The sequence below is a fragment of the Mya arenaria genome, chromosome 5 (assembly GCF_026914265.1).
Source record: "Mya arenaria isolate MELC-2E11 chromosome 5, ASM2691426v1".
NCBI lineage: Eukaryota > Metazoa > Mollusca > Bivalvia > Myida > Myidae > Mya > Mya arenaria.
In genome coordinates, this window is record NC_069126.1 from 31,552,204 (window position 1) to 31,578,152 (window position 25,949).

The 25,949-nt window shown below is 34.8% G+C and overlaps 1 pseudogene; it reads right to left on the minus strand.

Annotated features, from left to right (window-relative positions):
* Positions 1-18,111: 18,111 nt before the first annotated feature.
* On the minus strand, positions 18,112-20,069 carry LOC128235617 (uncharacterized; annotated as a pseudogene).
* Positions 20,070-25,949: the final 5,880 nt, after the last annotated feature.

Below are 25,949 nucleotides of genomic sequence, written 5' to 3' on the forward strand. Positions count from 1 at the left end.
TTGTATGACTGCGACGTCGGGTACCGGACTTCCGGTTCCACTGGCCCCACTCTCACTTGTGACCAGGACGGCACGTGGATCTGGGGCTACCAGGCTCACAACGAATCGTGCACTTGTAAGGAAACGCAATATACGTTTGCACAGAATTCTTTTTGTCTACAATTCACTTCATTCTTAGATAAAATAAAGACTTAAACTAAAATAAAGCTATGTTGCAATGGCATTTCTAAGAATAAATCGATGAATGTTTAAGACGTCAGACATAAATGAAGCACTGTTTTTGTTGAGATAGAAACCGACAAATACCGAAAATCCTTTCATTTCTTTTTTGTTTTTACTTTGTGAACAATATAATAAAATCATTATCTTTATTAAAAAAGATTTGTGCCCATTGATTGTATTATGAATACATGTTATAACTTAGAAATCATAACTAAATAAAAATTGTTGTGCAACCTTTTTCAATAATTAAAATATTAAGCCAGAAATTTTAATTAAGGAACAGGCAGGAAGATTTTTGGTTCCAAAAATATATATTTTATCATTTGTTTATGATAATTATGAACGTTTCCAAATTAAGCACAAAAAATTGAGCGCGTGTATGTTTACCCTTATTCTAGCTTATACCACGTGATTGTGTTTGATTGTAGTGAATATTGTACACAAATGCACCTGTCAATTGTACCCCCCCACACACACACACACACGTGGTCCTGGAGTATACCGGGGATAGCCGGGGAAATTGGCCGTGTTTTTACCTTCCAGGTGGCCCCGTAGGTGAATGCGATGGTTTTGTCTTGTCGCTAAAATTAGCGGGGAATGGTCCTTACCTATGGTCCCTGGGGTGCGGGGGCATTTGGCGGGGATTTAACCAACAGTTCGTACCCGCAGGGTGGGGATTTTACCCGGGCTTGGCTAGACCGGAAGTCAAAGTCCCCACCATTCTCCGGACCTGGGGGAGTCGTGGTTAGAATTGACTGGTGCATAAAAGGAAGTAATGCAGCTTGGATTTATCTCTCCCACAGTAACTCGCAGACCATTCCCAATCGTACCAACATTTATAGGGCCAAATATTCAGAAGCTTTGTTTAAGTTAAAATCGTTGTTAACATCATCATTGTTAACATCATCAATTGTTAACATTCAAACTGATGTTGCTCTGGAAATTTAATGTGTACACTAGTGATCTTCTGTATTTCTAACAAAATCTGCGATAACTGTTTCAGCATAAATTGTTTTTATTAAAGAAAATGTGAACACATCATCAAATATTTGAAGTTTAAAAGTTAACAACGATCTTGATAATCACGTTGTTAACTTTAACAAAGTTTTAAACAATGGGCCGTTGATCGAGATATTTTGCAACCTTCAGTCTAGTCCATAACATAATATCATGATTCCCTGCAGTGATAGACTGCGGTACTCCCAAGGACCATCAGCCATTCACCGTCCAGTACGATAACACGACGTTCAACCACACCGCCGTATACACGTGCATGAGCAGCGGGGAGCAAGTTGTCGCCACGTGCAGTAACGAGAGTCGGTGGGAGGTTCCAGATGGCTCGGACAATGTCACGTGTTCTAATACAAGTGGGTTTGATGTAATGATTAATACATTTCCAATAAGAAGGTATGCAAAGAAACTCACTTTGAATGACATAATGTTTACATCAAATTATTAAAGTGTGCCTGTGCAAAACAATTATGAATTCAATTCGATGAAATTTTGTAGAACGATTCCATGCTGAAACATTTGCCAAGGATTGCATCATAAATATACAAGAAAATCTAAAACATTTAACAACTAACATATTTATAGGCTAAGAAATAATTATATATCTTTTCTGTCAAAAAAAGTTTTTTTTTAGAAATTAACGTCACTTTCTTGTTTGTTTACATCGGTTGAGACCCGTGATGACCCATGTGAGAACCCCTTTAAGTCACGTGATTCCTCACCCTGATTTTGATTTGCTCTTCAACGCATAAAGCGACACCGGTTGGCAAATAAAATAGAATAAACCCATATGACATCGTTTGTGTTTTAAGATATCCTGCATAACACTATATTTTCTTGTTTTACATTGGAAGTCTACCAGCAAGTCTAGCAACAAACCAAAATAATTGCATTGCATTTAAAGATTGAAACACAACCAGAATAAGCATTCACAACATGCTCAATGCTATGACATAAACTAATGACCCAGAGAATAAAACTAAAACCTGTCGCTGTCGCCTCGCACTCCGTCCTCAGTGTAGTCATACATGTAATTATTTCAGTCCTGGCACCAGAATTTTTAAAAAAAACAACTAAACAATCTATAATCCAATCTTAAAATTTAAATAATAAAATTGTGAAAAAGTATTGAAAATTTTTAAATGTGCAATTTATACAGTATATATACAGTATAAATTATTTATTTATTTTTTTTACATTTTTGGTATTGTAACTTAGTTTGGAATAGTAAGATTTTTTTTAAATGATTGCGTTTGAAAATCAGGTGCCAGTGAGTCCTATAGTAGCATTGAAAATGTCTGAGTAATATAACTTCTTTAAACAGGGTCTACATAAATGTTGGAATACTTGGTTTGTCTCTGTTTTTTCATGGTATCATTGGTGATTTTTTAAAGAAAAATACAGCTTATGTCGGTGCTAAGTGGTGCGTTAGGGGTTGGGTGGGTGCGCGTTTGTGGGTTGAACGTTTTTGCATCAATCATTGATAATACAAAAGTTATTTCAGCAAGACTGACACTGTTTTTATACTAATAAGATGATTTTATGATCCCGAGGCTCCGCTTATAGAATGTCCGCTGATATTGTTTTCTTGAGACAAAAATAGTTCTTACTTCATAGCATTTAATGTGTGTTAATCTGTAACCCCTATCTCTACCCAGGGAGAAAATGCAGTATGTTATTTTACTTCTTTCAAAGCAACCAATCAGACGTGCATGGACCATGACGTCATGTGCAGTTTGATGACGTCACGTGGGGAGTGCGTCACTAATGCAGCATACATGGGATGTACGTGCCCGCTCTTATGCGCGTCCACGGCAACGTGCAATGGTTAGTTACATTATTGGAATTTATTATTCTCTAATAATCGATGCACTGCGGAACATTCATCCGAATCTCAAAAGTTTTTAGCGTTTTCATGATAATTTTGTACGTAATCAGGGTAGGATTCTTGGCCAAGATTTCACCTTGATGGGAATTTGTAGAATGATACTGCGATGAAATTTTGGCCAAGAATTGCATCATTAAAATAGATGCAAATCTTAAATATTTCACACGTGTAAAAGCAGAAAATAGCATAGTCTTTTATAAGCTCAGAAATATTTTCATATCTTTTCCGTTAACAAATTATTTGGAAATTAATCTCATTTACGCGGTTGTGACCCTTGGTGACCCATGTGAGAACCCCTTTAAAGTCACGTGCTTCCTCACCCTGTTAATGCCATAATAAGAAACCAATGTTTGTGTTTTTTTTACATTATTACACTAGAAAACGCCAGTTTTTTTAGATGAAAACCCTCTGGAGACCAAACTTTTCAAACCCTTTTTATACCATTACTGTAAAATGAAATTATACGTGTGGCAAGACTTACGTATTTCGAAAATTCTCAGGACATTTATGTTACATTAGAAGACTTGAAAAAATGTTTAAATGCGTAAAAATCACTTTATTTTTGCGAAAAAACATTCTTCAATTCAAAATATCACAAGGTAAATGACAACACACTATTCCTTATTTATTACAAATGATTATTTGTTTTTTCGTTATTTATCGTGCACCGCGGGAAACAAACGTAGTGTTTCATAACCTTGCTTTTTATTTGTAGACAGCACGACTGATGACGTGCTATGCTCGTGCCGGGCAGATGCGCAGGAAGGAAAGTTTGAGATGGACAACAACACCTACTCCGTCAACTGCTCAACCACGTTCGACATAAGACAAAGTGAGTTTAAAATCATAAAATAGTAATTTTTAATTGACATGGCAACATAGACTGTTGTTGTTGTTTTCAACGTTCTACCCTGGAGACTAGGTTTAATTAAAACAACAACATTTTATTGAGGCAGTTATTGTCGCCAAAAATAATCTTTTGTTTTCTTTTATTTTTTTCAAGCGGTGTTTGTTGTGCGTTTTTATGGCTATTATTTTATTTTTGATGTTGTTATTTCTGCTGCTGCTGCTGTTGTTGTTTTAGATGCAGTTGTTGTTTTTTGTTTTTGTTGTTGTTGCTGCTGCTGCTGCTGCTGATGATGATGATTGCTTAAATACAAGTAAAATCTGTATTATATTTGCTGTTATTATTTTACGCCTTAAAAGAACAAATAGAAATATAAAACATGTGTTGATATATGTTGACTTGGTGACAGTCTTTAAATTGATCGTTACGCATTTCTGTACAAACAGTGGCCGTATACGAATCCTCATATTATAACAGGAGTTTTCATTGGTTGATTCAGGTGTCACGTGCCTAGAAGCTCCGCCTCAACAAGTCACACACGGCAAGGCCCGTAACTCCACCCTACGGTTCGATTACCACTATATGGACCAGGTTCGTAAAATAACCCGTAGCATTTAATTTGCCATTCGGAACACCTCGGCAATTTTCCATCGAAAAAACCGTATGTATTTCGGTACATCAGTAGATATAATTCGTGAAATTTTAAGTAATTATATTAATTAATTGGAATGTTTTAACATGTATTTTCTATAACTAAGTTAAAGTAATAGTTAGATGACATGAAGTGAATTCTTAATTACTAAGAATGGGCGGAGAGAGCGTTCATGTCATCTTACTGACTTAAAATACAATCTCATTGGCTGATCCATTGTCAACGCAAAATCTAACGCAGGGAGTGTGTATCGAATGATTGGCAATAGGCGGACTTTTTAACACGAGCGAAAGTTGAAATTCTTAATGATTAAGTCTACTACTTAATGGTTGCTTTTCTTCAATTTCATTGGATTAAAATGTAGGTTGTATTGTATATATATATTGCCAGAAAAGTGTATAACTGCATAAACACTTGAGATTCTCAAGTATAAAGTCATTAAGTTTAACTGCTAAATTTGAAATTACTACGCGATCTACTTGCGGCGTAGTTAAATGTAAAGATTTATGACATTATTAACCGTACATATACATCCTAGTTTGTTTTCGATGGAAAAATGGCCGAGATGTTACGCATGTGCTTTTCTTTTTTCTTGAATACTTATTGTCTGCACAAAAGACGTGTATCCTGCAAGGCAATGTTACAACGCCCTGCTGGTTTAAATTGAGCCATATTTTGGTAATGTATACAAACATAATTATGTTAAGCGACTTATGTTCATGTGGTATTCTATTTACATGTGTCATATAAAATGCCTTTCGAAAAAAAGCAACATGGCCCTTTTCTTCATAATTAAGTAACATGCAAAGAGCATGTTCAATTTTGTTTTTAGGTTTTGTATGACTGCGATGTCGGGTACCGGACTTCCGGCTCCACTGGCCCCACTCTCACTTGTGACCAGGATGGCACGTGGATCTGGGGCTACCAGGCTCACAACGAATCGTGCACGTGTAAGGAATTGCACAATATTCTTTTTGTCTACGATTCACTTCATTCTTAGATAAGATAAAGACTTAAACTAAAATTAAGCTACGTTGCAATGGCATTTCTAAGAATTTTTTTATAAATATTTAAGACGTCGGACATAAATAACGCACTGATTTTTGTTGAGATCGAAACCGACAAATACCTAAAATCCTTTCATTTCTTTTTTGTTTTTACTTTGTGAACAATATAATAAAATCATTATCTTTATTAAAAAGGATTTTTGCCCATTGATTGTATCATGAATACATGTTATAACTTAGAAATCATAACTTAAACATGTTTTTGTGCAACATTTTTCAATAATTTAAATATCAAGCCAGAAATCTTAATTAATATATATTTTATCATTTGTATAAGATATGAACGTTCCCAAATTAAGCACAAAAAATTGAGCGCGGTTATGTTTACCCTATTCTAGCTTATACCACGTGATTGTGTTTGATTATAGTGAATATTGTACACTAATGCACCTGTCAATTGTAACCCCCCCCCCCTCCCCCCCCCCCACACACACGAGGTCCTGGGGTATACCGGGGATAGCCGGGGATATTTGCCGTGTTTTTACCTTCCAGGTGGCCCAGTAGTAAATGCGATGGTTTTGTTTTGTCGCTAAAAATAGCGGGGAATGGTCCTTACCTATGGTCCCTGGGGTGCGGGGGCATTTGGCGGGGATATAACAGTTCATACCCGCAGCGAGGGGATTTTACCCGGGCTTGGCTAGACCAGAAGTCAAATTCCCCGCCATTCCCCGGACCTGGGGGAGCCTTAGTTAGAATTGACTGGTGCATAAAAGGAACTATTGCAGCCTGTATTTATCTCTCCCACAGTAACTCGCAGACCATTCCCAATCGTACTAACATTTATAAGGCCAATTAATATTGTTCAGAACTTTCTTTAATTGCATCGTTGTTAACATCTTCATTGTTAACATTCAAACTGTTGTTGCTCTGGAAGTTTAATGTGTACACTAGTGATCTTCTGTATTTCTAACAAAATCTGCGATAACTGTTTCAGCATAAATTGTTTTTATTAAAAAATGTGAACACATCATCAAATATTTGAAGTTAAAAAGTTAACAACGATCTTGATAATCACGCTGTCAACTTTCTGTCAACGAATATCTGAACAAGTGGCCCACTGATCGATAATTTTTGCACCCCTCAGTCTAGTCCATTCGGAACTCCTCGGCTATTTTTTATCGAAATCAACCACGGATGTATTTGGACGGTTTACGTACTCAAAAAGTGGTACGTTTAAGTCCGGTGCAAGTAGATCGCGTAGTAATTTTATTTAGCAGTTAAACTGTATGACATTAATACACTTCACTGGCAATCAATTTAAACTAAGATCAATAAATACAACTCTAAAACATTACATTTAATTAAGGATGTAATTCAAAAATTTACGAACTACTTCAGCTGATGTACCGGCACACATCCGAGGTTGTTTTCGATAAAAAAAATGCCGAGGAGCTCTGAATGAGTCTTGTCCATACCAGAATATCATGTTTCCCTGCAGTGATTGACTGTGATACTCCCGAGGATCACCCGCCATTCACGGTCCAGTACGGTAACACGACGTTCAACCACACCGCCGTATACACGTGCATGAGCAGCGGGGAGCAAGTTGTCGCCACGTGCAGTAACGAGAGTCTGTGGCAGGTTCCAGATGGCTCGGACAATGTCACGTGTTCTAATACGAGTAGGTGTCATATAAAGAACGTAAGCTTGATCCAAGGTTTTCGTATTAAAGCTTAATTTTAAAACAAAAAATGACGTCACCCTACGGTCTTAAGCAAAATACAGAAAATTTGATTCTGAAAAGGAAAACATAGAAGTGTAATACAGTCGAAACCCGTTGGCTCGATATCCAAGGGACCGGCCAAAATGCTTCGAGCCTCCCAAATATCGAGCCAAGCGGGAATGCTTACAAAGAGTAAACCAAAATCGGTCAATGACAAACACTTTGAGCCAACGAGGACATCGAGGCAAGCGATATCGAGCCATAGGCTTTCGCCTGTACCTTCAGAAAGAGGAAACAACGTTTATAAGCAAAAAAAAGAAGACACATACATACATATATTCTGATGTTGTAAACTATTGAAGGTCAATGCACAATTCGATAATGTCCCTGTGAGATCATATTTTTACTCACATAATAGCAATAAATACACAGACCCCAATTTCTCGAACAATCTGGCCCCAATTTCAGTAGCTGATTTCAATAAAACAAAACTTATACGTATATGTGATTTGGGTAAATGAGATATGGTTTATTTAGATAATCGTAAAGTTAATTCCTATTTAAAGTCTAATAACTCTTGAAGAAGTAAATATTACCCCAATGAAAGACAATGAATAATAGTGAGCTTAGCTTAATCCTGTTATAAAGGACTTAAGAAGTTTCGAGAAAATTAGGCCTGGATCCCCTTGTAACAGGGACAAGTAAAGCATACAGTTTCTGTTTTTATTACAATTTGTGGAAATTCCTATTTTAAAGGGTGCTTAGGCTTTTAAAGGAAATTGCATTAAGATAACTCTGTAAAAATAATCTTTATTTTGTAAAACCAATTTTGTTGGCCAATAAATTGGCTAAATAGAATAAGATAATTAAGATTTTTCGTGATAGAAAAAAACCCTGTAAAGATGTTTCAAAATTGTTTGAAAGGAGTGCATTACACAATTTGTACCAGAACCAAAACATGTGCTGAGTTGGATACTGTTATGAGGGACTCCCGCTTTTCCGAGAAATTGAAGCCTGATATGTACATAATATATGATTTATGATTCTTCCAAAGCAACAACAACATATTGTTAACGACACAAACAACCATACACCATTGCTTCTTCATTGGATATGGGCAGGTTTTCAGGCAACTGAAACTTTTACAAATCATGGCAATTGTTCATGGATGGATGACAACATATAACAAATGACGAAGAACCATCACAACAATCATCTCAAGAAACAGCCTTGGATTAACCGGGATATCCGTCGTTTATTGCGATTGAAGAAACACTGGTTATGGAGAACTGTGAAAGCTTACACCAAACACCCCAGAGGGAAAATATGAAGTCACCTTGAGATTAGCTCGTAGAAAGTATGGAACAGCTTACGACATTCATGTTCCAAACATATTCAGATAAACCCTCAAAACTATTTTGGAAAAATTACATTAAGCTAAGAAATGACTATTTTGGAGTTCAACTTCTCAGAAAAGACGGCATCACCTTCGGTGACAGTACACTGAAAACAAACATATCAACTGATCAGTTTTCGTCTGATTATAGTTTTATACCAAAGAGAGCATTGAAAAAGACACACACATCTTACAATTAGGGGGACACCCGAAATCATAAACCACATCTTCCATAAAATGGGAAACTTGCAATCCAACCTATCCGTGCTACATCAACGCAATTCAATCTATAACAAAACACAAACTACACAACGCTGCTGCCCCACAGTCGATTACTGTTCGTCTTTTGAAAATGGCTGCAACGGAAATAGCAAAAGAAATGATCGGTTTATTCCAATACCCAATCGTCCAGAGAATATTACTTCTAGACTTGATGAAGGCAAATGTCTCAGTTTTCAAGAAATGTAGCATAACATCACTGGGAAATATAGACCTCTTCTATCACTTCTGTTATGTGAAAAGTACTCGTACACACCATCTTATAATAAGCAGCATTATAAAAAAATAATTATCACACACTAAGGCTTACAGAACTGAAACGCCGATATTATTTTAACTATACGCGACTTAGACAATAGAATTAACAAGATCCAACAGATCGATGTTACCTCACCGACGAAATAAGTTTTACCACTATGGAATGCGTGGCAGCATCTACGTAAGTTGTAGACTTCCATGCCTACATATACCAGCAATTGGTAAGACAGCTTTCTGTCTGTCACCTCCGGATTACCCAGGGTAATCAAGAGCTAACAAAAACACCGACCACAAAGTGACCTTTATCATCTACTTGAGTGAAAGCTGTACAATAAAGAACTGCCAGGTTTGTTAAAAATAGACTATGCACGCAAGAGCAGTGTCACTGGTATGCTCAATTCGAATTGTGAGGGAGACCACCTAAGCACGATTTGAAATTGCTTGAACATCAATGCTCTATACGACAAGAAATAATCTAGGTGATGTTATCCTTTATTTCCTAATCCATGTAAGTATATCAATCAGAGGAAACCACATGCGAATCGTCCAACTTCAAGCAAAAACTTCAATTGACCAACACCGCTTTTACCCTACAACCATCTTACTTTGGGTCCAGCAGTCGCAGTCGGTCCACAACAAACCAAACTTAGAGCTGATTCAGTCCGCCTTTTACCGGTTTTCTCTTACTTCCAGAAACTAAAAACAGAAGCTTTTTTACGAGATTGAAACTTTACTCTGTTATGATTGAAGTAATCACGGATGATGCTACAAAAACCCTTTGATAATAACATATATAAATATATATATTCAACAGCAGTTGACCTGTGTGTGGACGAGAAATCAGATTGTACGTATTGGTCTAAGCAAAAGGAGTGCGTCACTTATCCGGGTTCCTATTTAGGGTGTGCGTGCGTAGCCTCGTGCCAATCAACGACAACATGCAGCCGTAAGTTTTAAGAAATATCACAGTGAAGCAATATTTTCAAACATTTGGCCCCAATTTCTATTTCCTTTTTGGCATAAGTAGCTTATTACAATAACCCAAAATACTACTTAAATTGGATTAAATGAATGAAAATGGTTTATTGTGATTATCATAAAGATAATTCCTATCTAATGTATTAAAACTCTTAAAGTAAATATTTCAAAATTATTGAAAAACATAAATAGTGAGCTGAGCTTAATCCTGTTATAAGGGACTTAAGAAGTCTCGAGAAATAGGGGCATGGCTATTGAGGGCAAAGTACACCAATTCGGAGGAGTTCACTCGTTGTTACATGCCTTATTTATTTTCAATAACACATGACAGTGACTCAAAGCATGGTTATTCCATCTCAGGCCATTATCTACTTTCCATCTTTATAGGTTTTGTGATTTCAAAATCAGGCTGAACATACTGGATCTAGTTGATCTACTTCTGCGTCTACCCTTTCACCGCATATTTTGTTCTTCTGCACTAGATTCTGCGTCTACCTTTTCACCGCATATTTTGTTCTTCTGCACTGGATTCTGTGTCTACCTTTTCACCGCATATGTTGTTCCTCTGCACTGGATATCGTCACTTTTACGAATACACAGTGGTTACATTCAACCCATTTTATTTTACTATTGGAAACGTTTCCTTTTTTTAACGTTGTTTAATGTTAAGTACACAAGTGGAACTTGCTTCCCATGTATGATGTCGGGGTTCATGAAGCATTATTAATCAGTATATATATCGCATGTTAATTGGTCAATATTGGTAACATATAGCGTTGGACAGTCCGGGACACACTTGCACCAACCTAGCGCAAACCAGGAACGATGTTTATAAACGGTGTGAGTCTGTACTCAAACGAAGAAGCAGTTTTTCGTCTTTTTATGACAACATATACATTTTATTCCATTAATTTTAGAAAATATAACATGGTTATTAGTACTGCGTTTTGATCCAAGACGTTGTTTTCGACTCGAGAGCATTTTTGCAAAATCGGATTTCAAGAGGCGCAAGTCGAGTGAAATCAATATCTTCAAAAATCAAGAAACGTCGAAGACTATGTTCAGTATCAAGGCGAAGCATAAATAACCCTGTTATTATTTATATTACTGGTTAAATCACTTCGTTTTTAAAACGAATGTCATTTTCATGACGCACTCTTTTGTGTTTTGACGTCATTTTATTATCGCGCAATGATACGCTTATGATATAACGTCAGCAAAGTGGAATTCTGCCGTATTGGACTGGAGTGGAATACGAAATATTGTTTTTAGGAAATGTATTGTCTGTGGATTTATAATAGGTATATAAAAATGTAATATAAGTTTAATTTGGGATGGTTATTTGTCAAACAAAATTTCCCACAAATAAAAATGAGTAACAGTGGAATTAGTATTGGAAATTTTGAGGCCCCTAAGTCTGAACTCAGATTTGCGACTGTTCGTAAACAGTACATTTTTAACATTATTTCCCACATTATATCGGAACGCATTTATTAATCTAAAAAATCGGTCCGCTGTTTGATCTTCATTGATGTCTTTTTTATACATTTTGTTTATGTTCAGATAAAAGGTACTGTGGATTATCTCTCGTGTTATATTTTTCTTGTAGCCAATGCGACGGATGACGTGCTCTGCTCGTGCCGGTCGGACGCCCAGGATGGAAAGTTTGAGAAGGACAATGCTACGTACTCAGTGAACTGTTCGACCACCTTCAGCATCAGACAAAGTAATTTCAACATAGCAATCAGTAGTGCATGTGGTGTCCGTAAGTTTGCAGTTATACTGTTGGCAAGCAGGGTATTTCATAGTTTTACTGTCCGTTAGAAAGCTTTTAATCTGAATGCTAACTAGGTATTTCAACGTTTAAACGGTTTTTAGGTTGAAGACCGCTTAAACCGTAAATTGGAATCTATCATCGGCAGATCGACAGAATACGTTTTACATTTGACGGATTAATACGCGCATGGGCGTATCAACCCCAGCGCTATTATAATTTACATTACCAATATGCTTCTATTCGCTAGCTATGGAGCTGTGTTATACTAATTAAGAAGCTTGCTAAAAGAAGCGCTATAATGACTATTCATAATATGTTACGCGGAAAATATAGTGCGAATTAGCTGCGTTTTTGCGAAATTACTCAATCAATCTCATAAAGAACGTAATTATGTTAATATCGACGAGTTAATAAAACGCAGTAAAGAAGCAGTTTACGTAAGTATTTTCAAAATGAGCACGTACTGAATGTAAAAAATATATCTGTTTATATCTGTGTCTACATTTTGGCCGCGGCCAGGGAACTAGATCCTATCGGTAAGAATAAAATATTTGATCATCGGATTCGGACAGGCTTATTTCCTGGAAATTAATCCGGAGAAATCGGTAAAACCCGGAAAAAACATGGATCGTATTGATGAAGCAATCAAATGCTCATTTGGCGTTAGATATCAAACCAAAATATTTAAATAAAATCATGATATTTCATTTTTACGATATCTATCTGTGTGTTTAAAATAACGTATAATTGGCTCTTACTTGACAATAGTATCAGCATAAAATCTAAAAGCATTTCGAAGGAATGCTTGAGCATGTATCTACTACCTAAAATATGTTTATGTAATGAACATGACTATACCCACAACACGTAGCAGGCCGAAGTACTTCCAACGCGTTATTACTCCCTGTCAGTATGCAGTACTTTTTATAAAAAAACCCGTATTATTTGTACGTTAACAGAAATATTGTTTGTAAAACACGCATTATTCGTAAGTTCACAGTAATATTGTTTGTAAAACACGTATTATTCGTAAGTTCACAGTAATATTGTTTGTAAAACACGCATTATTCGTAAGTTCACAGTAATATTGTTTGTAAAACACGCATTATTCGTAAGTTCACAGTAATATTGTTTGTAAAACACGCATTATTCGTAAGTTCACAGTAATATTGTTTGTAAAACACGCATTATTCGTAAGTTCACAGTAATATTGTTTGTAAAACACGCATTATTCGTAAGTTCACAGTAATATTGTTTGTAAAACACGTATTATTTGTTTGTAAAAAGGTACTACTCGATAGCTGGAACCTGGTTGTAAACAAGGTAATTAATATCAGCCAATGGCCTTATTACAAGCGATAACTATCCGAGATTTTTACTTGACCGGATAAATAAGAGTGTATAGTTAATAGAGATGCTTCTGTCCATTCCACAAACTGGTCATTAGTTGTATTATGTCGTTGCAATATCTCCGTCTTTCAGACGTGACGTGTGATGAGGCGCCACCTATGACAATACTTCATGGCATGGTCGATAACTCTACACTGAAGACCATTTACCGCTATATGGACCAGGTTTGTAGCCTCGACGACAATAGTGCAATGATCAAAAACGTAAAACATAGTTGATCCTCTGTATGTTATTGAGTTGTATCCGTTCTTGTCAATTGTAAAATTACCAACCAATTAACACTAAAAGTATTGCTTAAAATGATTGTACCACACTATTACTTAATTATTTAGGGTGGGATCGCATTTTTTCTTGCGTTTATGCTGTATGAACGCAGTAGGGCACGCGAGCCCATTCCATAAAGCGCGCTAGAGCTTCTTCGTCATTTGCTCACTTGCACTTATGCGTTCATACAGCATAAACGCAAGCATAAATGCGATCAATACTTGTATTAACAGTCACAAAAAAATCATTGCTTCTAAAAATTGGCAGTATCTTTTGCAATTGAGTATTTGTTTTAAAAAAGTGTAACCGAAAACATACATTTGTATAAAATAATAGACGATTTTTGTCACGTCGTATATCATTGGTTAAATGATGTCGCGCTAATCCAATCGGAGCGCAATATTGAAGTAAACAATTACGTCATAACTCCTTGCGTTTTATACAAAATGAATGTCAAGTCATCTACACAAAGGACATGGAGATTGTAAATATGTGAAAATAAAAGCTTTCGTTTGGAACTTAATCGGACCTACGGTCTTGGTGTTCAGCATTCAAAGATGAAAAAAATCGAACGAATAGTGAGTAGCTTACCAAAGTTATTGTTTTGATTTCTTATTATTTCAATCCATATCATTAATGTTTAGCATCAACAAAAAAGTATCAGAGTCGAAACAACAAGGTGAACTAATTTATGATGAGCTCGTATATTTAAAATAAACAAGCACGGCTGAAACAAATGTCATTACAAATGTGTACACGGAGTTTTCAAGAAAAACTTTTGAGATTTGAAAGCTTACAACAATGACGTTCAAGCTTCGGTATCGCTGCATTCAATTCAGTCATATACAAATAACTTACAATAGAACATATCTCAATTGTTCGAGACACGGACAAAAATTTTAATTTTCATTAAGCGTAAGTAACGCTTTTAGCCATAACACATAATTTTTCGACCATAACTATGAAAGAACTGCGATCTAATCTTTACTCAGCCTTCTTATATCATTGTTTTCCAGTCAATTACGCAAACATGACTTATTCCAAGACAACAAAAAATCTCAAAATGGTCAGTCTGTGGGAGTGCAGTTTTTTAAACTTTTAAAAATTCATCCCTATGTTTCATGTATTTGTGCTTATTCACTTTCAGATTAAATACGATTGTGACAGCCCTGCATACTACTCTTCCGGTTATATGCGGCCCACTCTCACATGCTACCTGGACGGCACATGGATCTGGGGTCATTATACAAGCAACAAGACGTGCGTCTGTACGTATACACTGATAAATATTGTACATGTTTAGACATAAGAACATTGTACATGTACACACATAAGAACATTGTACATGCAAAGACGTAAGTACATTGTACATGTACAGACATAAGTACACATAACATGTACAGACATAAGTGCATTATACATATACAGACATAAGTACATTATACATATGCAGACATAATAACATTGTATATGCAAAGACATAAGTACACATAACATGTACATACATAAGTACACATAACATGTACAGACATAAGTACATTATACATATGCAGACATAAGAACATTGTACATGTACAGACATAAGTAAATTGTACATGTACAGACATAAGTACATTGTACATGTACAGACATAAGTACATTGTACATGCACAGGCATAAGTACATTGTACATGTACAGACATAAGTACATTGTACATGTACAGACATAAGTACATTGTACATATACAGACATAAGTACATTGTATATGTACAGACATAAGTACATTGTACATGTACAGACATAAGTACATTGTACATGCACAGATTTAAGTACGTTGTACATGAACAGACATAAGTAAATTGTACTTATACAGACATAAGTACATTGTACATGTACAGACATAAGTACGTTGTACATGAACAGACATAAGTAAATTGTACTTATACAGACATAAGTACATTGTACATGTACAGACATAAGTGTATTGTACTTATACAGACATAAGTACATTGTACATATACAGACATAAGTACGTTGTACATGAACAGACATAAGTAAATTGTACTTATACAGACATAAGTACATTGTACATGTACAGACATAAGTGTATTGTACTTATACAGACATAAGTACATTGTACGTATAGAGACATGTGAACATTGGACATGCACAGACATAAGTACATTGTACATGTACAGACATAAGTGTATTGTACTTATACAGACATAAGTACATTGTACGTATAGAGACATGTGAACATTGTACATGTACAGACATAAGTAAATTGTACATGTACAGACATAAGTACATTGTATATGTACAGACATAAGTACATTGTACATATGCAGACATAAGAACATTGTACATGTACAGACATAAGTAAATTGTACATGTACAGACATAAGTGTATTGTACTTATACAGACATAAGTACATTGTACATGTACAGACATAAGTGTATTGTACTTATACAGACATAAGTACATTGTACGTATAGAGACATGTGAACATTGTACATGTACAGACATAAGTAAATTGTACATGTACAGACATAAGTACATTGTATATGTACAGACATAAGTACATTGTACATATGCAGACATAAGAACATTGTACATGTACAGACATAAGTAAATTGTACATGTACAGACATAAGTACATTGTATATGTACAGACATAAGTACATTGTACATATGCAGACATAAGAACATTGTACATGTACAGACATAAGTAAATTGTACATGTACAGACATAAGTACATTGTATATGTACAGACATAAGTACATTGTACATATGCAGACATAAGAACATTGTACATATACAGACATAAGTAAATTGTACATGTACAGACATAAGTACATTGTATATGTACAGACATAAGTACATTGTACATGTACAGACATAAGTAAAGTGTACATACCCAGATATAAGTACACTGTACATGTACAGACATAAGTAAAGTGTACATACTCAGATATAAGTACACTGTACATGTACAGACATAAGTCAAGTGTACATACTCAGACTTAAGAATACTGTACATGTACAGACATAAGTAAATTGTACATGTACAGACATAAGTAAATTGTATATGTACAGACATAAGTAAATTGTATATGTACAGACATAAGTACATTGTATATGTACAGACATAAGTAAAGTGTACATACCCAGATATAAGTACACTGTACATGTACAGACATAAGAACATTGTACATGTACAGACATAAGTAAAGTGTACATACCCAGATATAAGTACACTGTACATGTACAGACATAAGTCAAGTGTACATACTCAGACATAAGAACACTGTACATGTACAGACATAAGTAAAGTGTACATACTCAGACATAAGAACACTGTACATGTACAGACATAAGTAAAGTGTACATACTTAGACACGAGAACATTTTACATGTACAGACATAAGTAAAGTGTACATACTCAGACATGAGAACATTGTACATACTTAGACATAAGAACATTGTACATGTACAGACATAAGTATAGTGTACATACTCAGACATAAGAACACTGTACATGTACAGACATAAGTAAAGTGTACATACTTAGACATAAGAACACTGTACATGTACAGACATAAGTAAAGTGTACATACTTAGACATAAGAACATTGTACATACTTAGACATAAGTATAGTGTACATACTCAGACATGAGAACATTTTACATGTACATACATAAGTCAAGTGTACATACTCAGACATTAGTACACTGTACATGTACAGACATAAGTCAAGTGTACATACCCAGATATAAGTACACTGTACATGTACAGACATAAGTCAAGTGTACATACTCAGACATAAGAACACTGTACATGTACAGACATAAGTAAAGTGTACATACTCAGACATAAGAACATTGTACATGTACAGACATAAGTATAGTGTACATACTCAGACATGAGAACATTTTACATGTACATACATAAGTTAAGTGTACACACTCAGACATTAGTACACTGTACGTGTATATACATAAGTCAAGTGTACATACTCAGACATAAGAACACTGTACATGTAGAGACATAAGTAAAGTGTACATACTCAGACATTAGTACACTGTACATGTATATACATAAGTCAAGTGTACATACTCAGACATAAGAACACTGTACATGTACAGACATAAGTATAGTGTACATACTCAGACATGAGAACATTTTACATGTACATACATAAGTCAAGTGTACATACTCAGACATGAGAACATTTTACATGTACATACATAAGTCAAGTGTACATACTCAGACATAAGAACACTGTACATGTATATACATAAGTCAAGTGTACATACTCAGACATAAGAACACTGTACATGTACAGACATAAGTATAGTGTACATACTTAGACATAAGAACACTGTAAATGTACAGACATAAGTCAAGTGTATATACTCAGACATAAGAACACTGTAAATGTACAGACATAAGTCAAGTGTATATACTCAGACATAAGAACACTGTACATGTACAGACATAAGTATAGTGTACATACTTAGACATGAGAACATTTTACATGTACATACATAAGACAAGTGTACATACTCAGACATGAGAACATTTTACATGTACATACATAAGTCAAGTGTACATACTCAGACATTAGTACACTGTTCATGTATATACATAAGTCAAGTGTACATACTCAGACATAAGAACATTGTACATGTACAGACATAAGTAAAGTGTACATACTCAGACATGAGAACATTTTACATGTACATACATAAGTATAGTGTACATACTCAGACATAAGAACACTGTACATGTACATACATAAGTTAAGTGTACATACTCAGACATAAGAACACTGTACATGTACAGACATAAGTATAGTGTACATACTCAGACATGAGAACATTTTACATGTACATACATTAGTAAAGTGTACATACTCAGACATGAGAACATTTTACATGTACATACATAAGTATAGTGTACATACTCAGACATAAGAACACTGTACATGTACATACATAAGTAAAGTGTACATACTCAGACATAAGAACATTGTACATGTACAGACATAAGTCAAGTGTACATACTCAGACATAAGAACATTGTACATGTACAGACATAAGTCAAGTGTACATACTCAGACATAAGAACACTGTACATGTACAGACATAAGTCAAGTGTACATACTTAGACCTAAGAACATTGTTCATGTACAGACATAAGTAAAGTGTACATTCTCCGACATAAGAACATTGTACATGTACAGACATAAGTCAAGTGTACATACTCAGACATAAGAACATTGTACATGTACAGACATAAGTATAGTGTACACACTCAGACATAAGAACACTGTACATGTACAGACATAAGTCAAGTGTACATACTCAGACATAAGTACACTGTACATGTACATAAATAAGTCAAGTGTACATACTCAGACATAAGAACACTGTACATGTACAGACATAAGTATAGTGTACATATTCAGACATAAGTACACTGTACGTGTACAGAAATAAGTATAGTGTACACACTCAGACATAAAAACACTGTACATGTACAGACATAAGTAAAGTGTACAAACTTAGACATAAGAACATTGTACATGTACAGACATAAGTCAAGTGTACATACTTAGACATAAGAACATTGTACATGTACAGACATAAGTCAAGTGCACATACACAGACATAAGTACATTGTAAATGTACAGAAATAAGTATTGTGTACATACTTAGACATAAGAACATTGTAAATGTACAAAAATAAGTAAAGTGTACATACTTAGACATAAGAACATTGTACATGTACAGACATAAGTCAAGTGCACATACACAGACTTAAGAACACTGTACATGTACATATCTAAGTCAAGTGTACATGCTCAGACATAAGAACACTGTACATGTACAAACATAAGTCAAGTGTACATACTTGGACATAAGAACACTGTACATGTACAGACATAAGTAAAGTGTACATACTCAGACATAAGAACACTGTACATGCTCAGACATAAGAACACTTTACATGTACAGACATAAGTAAATTGTAAATACTTAGACATAAGAACATTGAACATGTACAGACATAAGTCAAGTGTACATACTTAGACATAAGAACACTGTACATGTACAGACATAAGTAAAGTGTACATACTCAGACATAAGAACACTTTACATGTACAGACATAAGTAAATTGTAAATACTTAGACATAAGAACATTGAACATGTACAGACATAAGTAAAGTGTACATACTTAGACATAAGAACACTGTACATGTACAGACATAAGTAAAGTGTACATACTTAGACATAAGAACACTGTACATGTACAGACATAAGTAAAGTGTACATACTCAGACATAAGAACATTGTACATGTACAGACATAAGTATAGTGTACACACTTAGACATAAGAACATTGTACATGTACAGACATAAGTATAGTGTATACACTCAGACATAAGAACACTGTACATGTACATACATAAGTAAAGTGTACATACTCAGACATAAGAACATTGTACATGTACAGACATAAGTAAAGTGTACATACTTAGACATAAGAACACTGTACATGTAGAGACATAAGTAAAGTGTACATACTCAGACATAAGAACATTGTACATGTACAGACATAAGTCAAGTGTACATACTCAGACATAAGAACATTGTACATGTACAGACATAAGTCAAGTGTACATACTTAGACATAAGAACACTGTACATGTACAGACATAAGTAAAGTGTACATACTCAGACATAAGAACATTGTACATGTACAGACATAAGTCAAGTGTACATACTCAGACATAAGAACACTGTACATGTACAAACATAAGTCAAGTGTACATACTCAGACATAAGAACACTGTACATGTACAGACATAAGTCAAGTGTACATACTTAGACATAAGAACATTGTACATGTACAGACATAAGTCAAGTGTACATTCTCAGACATAAGAACACTGTACATGTACAGACATAAGTCAAGTGTACATGTACAGACATAAGTCAAGTGTACATGTACAGACATAAGTCAACTGTACATGTACAGACATAAGTCAAGTGTACATACTTAGACATAAGAACATTGTACATGTACAGAAATAAGTATAGTGTACATACTTAGACATAAGAACATTGTACATATACAGACATAAGTCAAGTGTACTTACTCAGACATAAGAACATTGTACATATACAGACATAAGTCAAGTGTACATACTCAGACATAAGAACACTGTACATGCTCAGACATAAGAACACTGTACATGTACAGACATAAGTATAGTGTACATACTCAGACATAAGAACATTGTACATGTACAGACATAAGTCAAGTGTACTTACTCAGACATAAGTGCATTGTACATGCTCAGACATAAGTACATTGTACATTGCACTTACAGAAGTAATTGCTTATACTGAAGTATATGTACATTCACAGACTGAATTCCATGAAAAGTTAACTGTATTGTGTCAAAATTCATTGAACAAAAGTATGCTGATGGCCTTCTACAGTTCAAAAGTGGTTTGACTAAACATAACATGTTAAATAAAAGTTTTAATTTAGTTTTGAGGTTTAATATTTAGCAAGCATAGAACATATATCTGTTGCAACTTTTGTAGCTGTAATTAGGAGTTTATCGAATTTTACAAAGGAAGATTTTATCAGACATCAAATAAAAAACAACATTTCGTCCGGAAATGTCATTTATAAAAAATGAATATGTTTGTGTCAAAATAGTCAGTACTTCCCAATCAACTATGTCTTGAGGCATGTGATAAAATCTTCTTTCGTGGAATAAGCTTAGCTCATGAAACCCCAAAATTATGGCACGAAGGTTGTATGGTTTACTCCCTAAACAGATTGTTCCTTAAAACTTAATTAAACATGAACTTTGAAACGTTTTATCTCTTGGCCTTCCCCACCCACTTTAACACTATGGAATAGCAAGTGTGTTCATTTCTAAGTGATTGACTGCGGCGTTCCAACCGAATATCCACTGGCGACGGCGCTTTACACCAGCACCACCTACGGTTACAACACCACTTACACGTGCCCGAACGGGGAGCAGGTGATTGCGATGTGTGGGGTGTCACGAAAGTGGGAGTTTCCCCAAGATATTAATGTCACGTGTGCGGATGTGCAAAGTAATGTTTTTATCATGTGTCTATTTATATATAAATTGTATAGTTGATTTTCTTTATTTCTTTCTGATTGCAAAAAAATAGCATCCAAAACTTCGTTGTCGTATTTTTCATCATCTGTATTGCTTGCTTGCTTAATCATTGTTAGTCTCTTCCACAAATTTAACAAAAACGTTTACAGCAACATACACTTATGTAGTAATCATTGTTTATTATTCAATGTTTACGTTTTCTAGAACTGCAGTAAATAACTGTTATGCAATGTTACCGGAGGGATTAGTAAATTAATGTTTATGCAAATATTACATTAGCCCCGATTAAGGATGGAGAATCTGGTCCAACCGAGGCGTCGGGTGCGGCAATTATTGGTGCATTCGGGATCGTGATTATGGTGGCTGTCGTCGGTATGTATTACATGCATTCGTTGGTGTTTGCATTAGTGTGTGGGCTAAATTTTCATTGTTGTTTTCATTTTGGTGTTGGCCAATGACTATCGATAATTTTTCAAATTGTCTATTCTAAAATTTAACTTGTTTTTTGCATTTTTGTGTGGGCCAATGACAATTGAGGATTTTTCAAATTCTCTATTCTTAAATTTAACTTGGTGTTTGCATTTTTGTGGGAGCCAATAACAATTGAGGATTTTTTTTTAATTTTTCATTCTTTCTTTCTTTTATTACGCCCAACACATTATATATGTGAATCAAGGTAGACATTATATTATAATATAATATAATTATGATATAAAAAACAACAACTAATATACCAGGTTTTTGGGGTCAGATATTCTGTTCATTAATTTTGCTTGGTGTTTGCATTTTTGTGTGGGCCAATAACAATTGAGGATTTTTCAAATTTTCTGTTCCTTAATTTTACTTAGTGTTTGCATTTTTGTGTGGGCCAATAACAATTGAGGACTTTTTCAAATTGTCTGTTAATTCATTTCACTGGATGCTTGCTATGTTTGTTGGCCAATGAAAATCGAGGATTTTTCATATTTTCGCTCTTTAATTTTACTTGGTGTTTTTGTGGCGGCCAATGACAATCCAGGATTTACAAAATTTCTATTCATTAGTTTACGTGGATCTAGTCTGACGAATGCATCAACACACACCCAATAAGTTAGAGTCAAATGTTGACGACCTACAGAAAATAGAGCACGCTTCTTCATTAACTGATTTAATTAAGCTAAAACGTCTGGGCGATTTAATTTTTTCGCCAATACACCACGTGGAGGGTGAATCTAGTGAATCAAATTAGTGCGAACACCCATCATCTGTTTCTCTGACCGCTCTAAAGCGATAACTCTATGAAAAGAAAAATAGTTGCATACGGGTATTTTTTTATCCTTGCACGTGGGCAAGATAAGGATTTTCAGCATGGCCACATATTTGAATTTACCTGACTGAGGTCAGAGAAATGTGCAAAGTTTATTTTTGCAAGAAGCACATGTAAATTGCTATTAAGTAAAGACTTGTATAAACAAAACTTAAAACCATATTGCCATTTTATTTGCAGGTTCTGTAATTGTATTGGACTGTACAAGCTGTCCGAAGCACTTCTCACTAGGCTGGAGAAACACGCGTCGATTCCGGAAGTGGTTGAGAGAAAAGCTGTCGTGCAATAACAGTGCATCAAAAGTTAATAATTTCGACAATGCAATCGTTGAAAGTGACGTCCATTCAGACAAAACAGATTATGAAATCGAAGAAGTATCCCTGTAACTTTAAAAACATTTTAAACTATAAGTAGTCTAGTTCATAGCGAAGGATCAGTTATAAAGGAACTTGTGTTCATCCAAAGGAAATGATACGTTTATTCGTAAAGTCGTTTTACTTGTAAATTTCTGAGTTTGGTGTTATTCTAAGAACAGTCATTTTTGTTGTATTTGTGCTGATTTAATCTAATGTTATTTTGAGTCCCACTGGACACACACTCGCACCACCACACTCACCTTAACACTTACACACACACGCCCACGGACGTATTGTTGATACAATAATTCATTGGACTTCAAAGGTTCGGATAAAAAAAATTACATTATAAACTTAAGTAAATACTTCGAACAAATGACCTTATGAATATAAATAATGTGATTATTGTGATAAATTATCAATATACCGTCGTTACTAAGCAAAGACTTCACCTTGATAGTCCTTCATTCTACCTTACCATCAGAACATCGTAGCTCTCATAACATATAATATAAACACGTATATCATACTCTTTACAACTCAAATAATATCATTTAGGGGTACATATTTTCAACAATACTTCACATATTAGTAAAGTGGGAATTGTGGTTAATGGGCTGCCAGGGTCTTGACGTGTGCCCGTCAGTTTAATTAAAGGCAAAATTAAGAGGCTTTTGGATTTTTTAGGAATCTTTAGTGATCCAAAGATATTTAGTGGATGTAATTTCTTTTATTGATTAGTTGACAACTTGTGAAATTGATTGTCTGTTATTGTGAATTAGATGTGTAACAATATGTTTTTCTGCTTAAATTGTTTCATTTAATGTCCGTTTATAATTTATCACTGGTTGAGAAGATTAAGAGATTTCATAACACATTTGTTTTTCAATGGAGCGTGAATTGAAAGAAAACTACATGTAAGACTTAATAAAAGTAAGGCTTCGTTAGTCTCATGCAGTGTTTCAGTATAGTTTAAGTATGAATTGATTAAATCTGACTGAAATTGTTAATTGGTATGGTTCCAGTATGTGGTCCGAGTGACCACTATTTAGTATGTTTTGCTAGGCATATTTATAAGCCGATGCCCGCAAATAAACACACGCACAATCACGCACGCGCGCACACACCATGCACGCACGCACGCATGCACGCATGCACGCACCCACACACGTATGCACATGTACGTGTATGTGTCGCTTGAAGTATGAATGTACTATATTATCTGTAACTTGCGGTTTACGTGAACTGTTTGTTTTCCTTGTGGTATCTATATATATATTAAACACTTGCCAAAACATTTTTTTTAAATGGCACTATCCTCATAAAACATACAGATCTGTATCAACACGAAGTATGCTACTTAGGCCAAAAAAAATTATACCTGTGTTTCCGGTAACATGGCGAAAAAAATAGGGTCGGTCGGTCGGGATTTTCTTTTTTTACAGTTTCAATTTCATGCAAAATTCTGTTGCATCAGATCAATTATAGAAAAAAAATATACCTAAGCTTTCCATAATTAACAAAAAGTCAGAAAAAAAACAGCATTATTTAATGTCTGAAATCATTTCCTTACCTTCGACTACCGTATTTTCCCGCCAATTTTGCCCATGAAATTTGGTGTTTTTTTGTGTACAATACTCCTTTATAAGACGCGATCGGTTTTTAGAACAAATCCAGCTCTTCGATTTCTACAAATCTATGATGATGTTCTAACGAAACAGTCATTTATCAACTAAATTTGTTAATTTGCTTGACTTTCGAAAATCGCCGATTTTCTTGTCAACTGTGACCTCCCTTATGTGGAGGTAGGTTAATAATTGAACAAGTAAACGCGGATATAGATTTATTTTACGTATCTTATTTCATTATTTATAATTTATTATCTATAATTTATCATTATTCTCGTAACAATCAAACTTTCATTCATATTCGTAGTGAATTCAAACACTTTGGTCATTGTTTTAAGATTCCCAGACGACGATTATTGATTATTATATTTTTTCGATCGTTTGGTATTTTCTTACCAGCCTAGACGAAATCCTGGCAATCAAACGGTATTATACGGTATCCGACCGACCGATTTAATTAAATACAAACCATAGCCACGCGCCTTTGATCTTATTACCGCTCGTGCTCTGACGTCACAAATTGTACCGTTTGATCTGCAGCCGACACATTCCCATAAATGTGTTGTTATAACTTTTGCAGGGATTTTGTTTGGATTTCAGTTAATGGGATTATAATTAGGCGAAATAAATTACCATTGATAACTGTGGATAAATTAATGTAACGATTAATGAAATGGGAACCTCGCAGTTAAGCCTGCATGAATTCGCAAAGCCTAATCGTAAGAAGCCTGCATGATATACGCAAAGCCTAATGTTAAAAAAGTAATTTTTATTTAGACATGGATAAATA